We start from the raw sequence: 7,659 nt of genomic DNA, 5'->3' as shown, positions 1-7,659 counted from the left end.
TGTTTTAAATGTGATGAGAAGACAAATTATGCTCTCTTTTTAAACTAAAAATTGTTCACAAAATATTAGACTTCCGTGTTCTTGATTCATTGCAAATTATTCATCAGTCTCTTTATAGTTTCAACTCGCTGTCAGGGCAAGTTAAAAACAAGAGTAATTATTATGACAACAACATGAACGTGTAAATGGAGTTTTCTTATATCAACAAACTGATTTTCATTTTTGTGTCTACAAATTAGAACTTGAAGGGAACAGGGATGAGGAAAATATATGTTCATTTAGTTCTTTATTTATACATTTTTGCTACTCAAAAATTCCAGAAATTTTGCAAACATCTTACTTAACTAACACATAGTACAAAATTGTATAACTTACCACTATCATCACTTACTAGAACTTACTGGTAAAATCTGATGAGGAATTGGATTTAGTAAATTAAAGCAGACTTTTCTAAAGCAGAAGAGTGAGAAATTTGGTGTCCAGAGTGTTTACCTTCAGCTCATCCAATTCCAGAGTGCATTTTCTCTTTTGCTATGGATACTGCTCTAAAGATCATATCTAATACTCATCTTTGCTTGTTTGGAAATAATCCCCCTGAAATGTATTTATTTTGTTCATAATTTTTCACATATAGATTTTTTTCTAAACTTACTTAACAAAATTTTTATTTCACTTAAATTTTATATTTTGTATTTGTTTCAGAATTTTTCATTTTATTTATTTCTGTTTACATTGTTAAATGCATTTGTTAATGCTAACATGTAACATGGTAGGCAAGTAACCAAGTTTAGGAATGATTAGTGTGAATAGATTCCACACACTCAGAGGGAGGGAATGAAGTTTTCTGTTGTTGTTGTTGTTGTTGTTGTTTTCTTTTTTGTTTTTTTCTTTATTCACTTGGTTTGGCAGCACTTCTTGATAAATGTTCACATTTTGCTGGATGTTGAAACCTTTAAAAATGTGAAACCAAGGAACTCAGGGGCATCTACCAGATGATAATAGTTGTACTTTTTGCAAGTCTCTTGAATAATCCAAATCTTCTGTCAGGGATTACCTATCCTAAAATGCACGATATTTATTATCTACCCCTACCTTCCCAAATCTAGTGGTCCAGTTGAAGCTTCAATAAGAAATGCAGGTACACATAATTATAAATTTAATTCATAATTCCTCATGTTTAGTTTAAAGAAAAAGAACATACATATTTGTAAGATATGAACCTATAATTATTGGTGCTGAGATTTTTGGTATTTATGTACCCTGATTTAATACACAGCTGAAAGGATTATATGTACATAAGAATGACCTTGTCCTATAAAAAACAGTTTTAATCAATGTAATCACTCAGATAATAAATTATATATGTCATTAGAAGTCAGAAAATATTTATCTATAACTTATAACCTGTCTCTGACTTTGAGGGGCTCATAGCCTATTGGTATGTGCAAACATATAACTAGTACATACACGTTGGCCTGCAATACGGAGCTTTTAGTACATATGACAACTTTTTATCTTTGAGTCCAGCAAGTGTCAAGGTTTCCATTAGTAAATTAGACTGACTTTAAAGTTTACACTGGATGTGATTTGTTAAAGCAGAGTTCTGTTTCCTGATTTTTCATGCACACACACACACACACACACACACACACACACAACAGTTGCTGAGTCCATGCAAGACCAAATTTATCTGGAACAAGATTTGCTACGGAATTGACAAAAACAATAACTTAAATTGAGAAGATATGGGAAGGCAAAAATAATAAATAAAACCAAACGTAAAAGCCCAAAATACAAAAAGCCCAACTAACCGCCACCACTAAAAATGACAAATGCAACAGAAATCTGCGATCTAAACACTGCTAATAATTCAAATATGCAATATTCTCAGTGTTCATAGCAACTTTAGTTTTCTCCAACAGGTTATACAAAATTCTGACTTCTCCTGTGTGATGCTGCAAATTTCTATCCCTCTCATGACCTGTGTTAAAATATTTTGTGACTATTCCATTGGACATAACAATAGTTATTCTGCCCCTTCTGGGTCAGATGGGAGGTTTCAGAATTCCAGTTCATGAGAAATGTCACCTCTGCTTGAGATCCAAACTTTGAAGAAATTTCTCTCTTGCCAAGCTCCATGTTCACTTCTATTTAGAAGAATCAGAACATCTGTGGTGGAAGCAATATATGTCAGCCACAAGAAAAAATGCTGTGAGTTCCACTCAGAGCATTGATATGTTATGTGATCTAGTTGGAAAAACTTTCTGGTGAGGAGGTGTTTTACCTGAACTTTTGAATGTTTTCCAGAGTCTCACTGTGGAAACATTTATTTAATGGCACCTTCCTGGTCTACAAATAAGACAAAACAAAGTAGGATCTTTGCTGTTCAGTAAGATTTACTAAGATAACTAAGTAAATAGATGATAGATAGATACATACATACAGAGATACATACATACATACATACATACATACATACATACATACATACATATAAATGTGTGTGTGTGTATATATAAGTATGTGTGTATATATATACACACACACACATATCCAGACTTGCTGGATGTTGCAACCTTTAAAAATGTGAAACCAAGGAACTCAGGGGCATATAGATAGATAGATATAGATATAGATATAGATATAGATATAGATATAGATATAGATATAGATATAGATATAGATATAGACATAGACATAGACATAGATATATACTGGAGCCTATATATGTACTGGACCCTATATACATGTACTGCATATATATATAGGGTCCAGTACTATCCATGGTTTCAGGCATCCATTGGGGATCTTGGTAGTGTCTGCCCATGGATTGGAGGGGAGACTACTGTACAGTGGTTTAGACAAGAACACTGCTTCTACATTTGCTAATATTGTAACTTTATGTAAGTCCTGTCAATGATCTAAGTTCAAATCATTACAAAGGCAAATTGGAAACCACAATATTACCTTCCTAAATTTGAGAATCAAATAAACCAACGCTTATAAATTATTTACCACTACACCTTGATCATTAATAGTAACAATGAAAACCCTTAGACAAGTCCCTTGTGTCTAGGGCATTTTATCATTTTCTTTAGTACCACATAAAATTGGATGTTAAAAAGATTTTGAATATTTCTTTATCAAAATAATTATCTCCTTGGTTCAAATAGTTGTTTTCTAATTTTACTTTTTATGTTACTTTTCCTGACAAGTACCCTGATTAAACACCTGATCCTCTCTTCCTTTTTTTCCCTCAGATATAAAGTTATCCATGAAGTAGCCCCCTTTTCATATATTAACATCTTTTAATGGAACAGATTGGTAAGCGTTCCTTCAAATCATCAACAGTGACTCTTAAAACTCATTGCATTTTAATGGGCTTATTATTTATTTTGTCTACTAAAACTACTGTTTTATTCCTCACCTCATTTTACTTGATCCTTGTTCTGCCTGGCCTATTGACTTTCTGATGTGAATTCCTTCTCAGTATGGAATAGAAAGATCCTTTGGTTTACACACTTAGGAATATTACCAGAAAGTGTAAAAAAGCATTTGGAGAGATACTTAGACAAATAATCATTCATGATCGACAGAATACTTCAGTATAAAGCAGACTTTTAATACTCTGTCTTCTGCTGCCTAAGACACTCTACTTTCTTTGAGAAATGCGGAATTGTTAAGACTGAGCAGATAAATTCCTTTTTGAGTATTGGATATGATCCTTATCTCTGTGGCCATAGTTCTAATATTTTATCAATGACTTGCTTTTCCTTTAATGCCCCAGCTTTTCCTACTTAAATCAGATAACTAAAATATATGTGCTATTTCTTTATTTTTAATTTCTATTGATTTGATATTTAGATTTTGGCCTTGTTATTAAGGTACTATCTTCTATCGTTATTCTCTATACTTCTCCCACGAACTTGAATTCTGTGATGCCCATGATGCCCAGATGTTTTCTTCATAGTAGTATAGCTCTTTGAATTGTCTGGATGGCATCGCCATATTTTGCTTTGATATATGTAGATCAAATTTAGTGACAGTTGCATTTTTATTTTTATAGCTTCTGGGTTTTATAGGATTATATGTTTGAGAACTCTGAAGATATATTAAAACAAAAGTGCAAATAAAGAGAATAGTAGGCAACTGTTTCATCAAAAAAATACTTCATCTTATCCATTTACATATGTGTCCTCTCTCACAAAGTTCTCTAAGTATACTTTATTGCTTTAGAAAATTACATTTTTTTCTTTTTATTTTAACATATACTTTTATTGAGTTTTTACATGGTAGGAGTAATATATTTTTAAAAAACTATATTATAACAATATTATTATAAGCATTTTTTTCAGATTATCTTTATATTGACCCAGCGAATATAAACAATTACATGAAGCTGAGATAGGCAGTTTACTTAATGTTTTTAAGCTCCTTAAAATGAAACTGAGATTTAAATTTAGAAAATATGAAGCTTGAATGCATAATCTGAATCACTGTACAGTAGTCTCTCCCCCAATCCATGGAGAGACACTACCAAGATCTCCAATGGATGCTTGAAACCGTGGCTAGTACTAGACCATATATGTATATGCAGTACATGCATATAGGGTCCAGTACATATATAGGCTCCAGTATATATCTATATCTGTATGTATATCAATCTATATCTATATCTATATCTATATCTGTATCTGTCTATGTAGATAGATATCTATGCATATAGATATCTCTATATAGATATGTATGTATATATCTATATAGAGATATCTATATAGGTACCTATATTTACATATAGCTATCTATATCTATATCTATGTGTACATCTATATATATGCTGGACCATATATATATATTATATAATATATTATATAATTATATATAATTATATATAATTATAAATTAGGTATAGTAAGAGATTAACAACAATAACATAATAAAATAGAACAAGTATAACAACATACTGTAATGAAAATTATGTGAATGCGGTCTCTCTCTCTCAAAATGCTGCACTGTACTCATGTTTTCACTTAAAGGAAGCACTCTATGGCTTCTCTTTGGCTATCCTAATTGCCAGTATCACTACTCTTTCTCTTTGATGCCATTATTAAGTAAAATGTGGTTTACTTAAATACAAGCACTGCGATACTGAGACAGTCCATCTGATAATCAAGACAGCTACTAAGTGACTAACAGGCAGGGATCATATACAACATGGACACGCTGGATGAAGGGATGATTCACTTTCCATGGCAGGATGGAGCAAAATGGTGCGAGATTTCATCATGTTACTCAGAAGGGCTTGCAATTTAAAACTTATGAATTATTTATTTCTGGAATTTTCCATTAAATTTTTTGTACTACAGTTGATCACGGGTAACCAAGACCTCGGGAAGCTAAACCACAGATAAGGGGGGACTATGAAATCTGCTTACTTCTTGGAACACGCAGGGCTGCATCCAGAGTGAGGGAGGTAAAGGACTTGCCTCAGGACCAAAATTTAAGGTGGCACCACAAATCCCACTAATGAAGACCAAAAGTATTTTAATTTATTATTTTACATATTCAGTAGTAATACAAAACTTCCGTAATTAACAAAATATCGATATTTTAAATAAAAACACTATGGATATTAGTGATCTCTCCTTTTGCCTCGGACTTTCATGTGGCTCTACATGGAACTCTACACTGATCCCATCTTCATTTAAAATTTAGGTATTTGTTCATCATGGATATTTACAGTAAATTTTAGTTACTTGTAAAATATTGAATCAAATCATTATTTCTTTTTATTACTGAGTTTTCAGTTCCTCCCTAAGTTTTTCCCTTGAGTTGAATGCTTTACTTGCTTCACCTTGGTCCTGAGCCTGGCTATGGGCCTCAATTGCTCACGCTCAGTGGTAGCCATCAGTGTTTATCAGCATAAATACAATTGAGGTTCTCTCATGTGGATGCTACATATACTCTCAGGATTAGAAGATGGTTAAAGCCATGTTAACCTTCCGCATTTTGCTTTGAAAATCACTTCAAGTTATGGAAGCGTTACAGAGCAGAATCTCCATTAACAAACCCTCACGTAACTGATTTACTGGATTAAATTATTCAGACTAAAGAACATCATGTATTGAAACTGTGCATCTCGGTGGCTACCCTTATTGTCCCTCACCTACCCCGAGATTATCCATCACAGTCAGTAGTGTAAGGCATGTGTGTGTTCTTCTAGTTCTATTTGCTCTTTAATTTATTTTAAGTTAATTTAATTAACTGTATTATCAGAGTATGTTGAGTGATAAAATATGTTAAAAACAATGGGTTTCTTTTTACTTGAATTATTTAAAACGGACTGGTAAAGGCAAGTAGCCACAAGAATTTGTTTTTACCAGTTATTGGAGAGATATGGAATAAATATAGGAGAAAATATTAAAATCACAGTTTTCTGCAGCGAAACTGCTTCAACAGTGTTCTTTGCATTTTTAAACTGTACACCGTGTTTATTTCATACATTTGTGTAGTGTAATATGATTGCCATTACAGCAACAGTTAGCACATCTATCAACTGTGTCTTTAAATTGTCTATCCACTTTAACCCCAAAGGATGCTATGGTAAGTGTGCTTTATGGAAAAAAGAAAAATAAACCAACCCACACTCAAAAGTTATTTGCAACATACAAGATTTTTAAATTAACGTATAACATCATATGTTTTAAAATAATGTAAGTTGTGAATGTGTCATTTTAACCAAACATTTTGATAAATTTATTCACTATGTATCTTAATGTCATCAGATGAAAGGGTTTCTAGTATATAATTCTTTTGAAACGAGGTGATTAGAGAACATTTTTCCTGCTATTCTTATTCCTGAACATTTTTTTTTAACTTTAAGGAATATAGTGTCAAAATCTTTAAGTGGCTTGAAAAATTGCATAGATTAATGCAAAAGAAAGAAAAAAGCTAGAAAATATTTCTTGAGATTCTAGTCTAGATATTATTTTGTTACATAATGTGGCTTTCCATTTTTTTCTCTCCCCGTTTTAATTGCATTGAGAAGCAAAACAAAATGTAACAAGAACCAAGTAACTTCTTCTTTGCTACTCAAATCATACTCTCTCAGTTTGGGTTCTCTCAGAAGCAGATTGATCATAAGACGATATTTGTGGCAGATAGAGGTGATCATAGGAAAAAGTAAGAGAAGGTGGGGCAGATGAGGGGGGAGCTAAAATAATAAAGTGTGTTGATGAATGGATTAGCGTTGTTAATAACTTGCACACAATCCTGTCAGTAACATTCTAAGAAATCATATGGGATACACCTCAGTATATTCTCACTTTAAGATGAGAAGATTGGGAGGTTTATCCATTGCCTCTTATCTCCTGTTGGCTGAGAGTGGCCCCTGGAGCCTCACTTCAGCAAGACTTTCAGGTTGCACTTACCCACTACCAGCTACTCTGTTGCCAGAAAAAAACAAAACAAAAACAGAAGAGAAACAGAGAACAACAGTAATGAACCTGGTGCTATCTGCCTTCCAGAATATGTATAACACACCTGAAGGAGAACTGAGGTTCAATAATGATACAGTGCATTGTATCGACAATATCTGATATGATCACCTTACACTCATAAATAAATGGGTCAGCCATCTACTTGCTAGGGGATAATATC

Source organism: Rhinolophus sinicus, chromosome 3 (assembly GCF_057876585.1).
Source record: "Rhinolophus sinicus isolate RSI-liver-muscle chromosome 3, RSI-T2T, whole genome shotgun sequence".
Taxonomy (NCBI): Eukaryota; Metazoa; Chordata; class Mammalia; order Chiroptera; family Rhinolophidae; genus Rhinolophus; species Rhinolophus sinicus.
The sequence above is the reverse complement of the archived record's forward strand: the minus strand, read 5'-3'. Positions refer to the sequence as shown.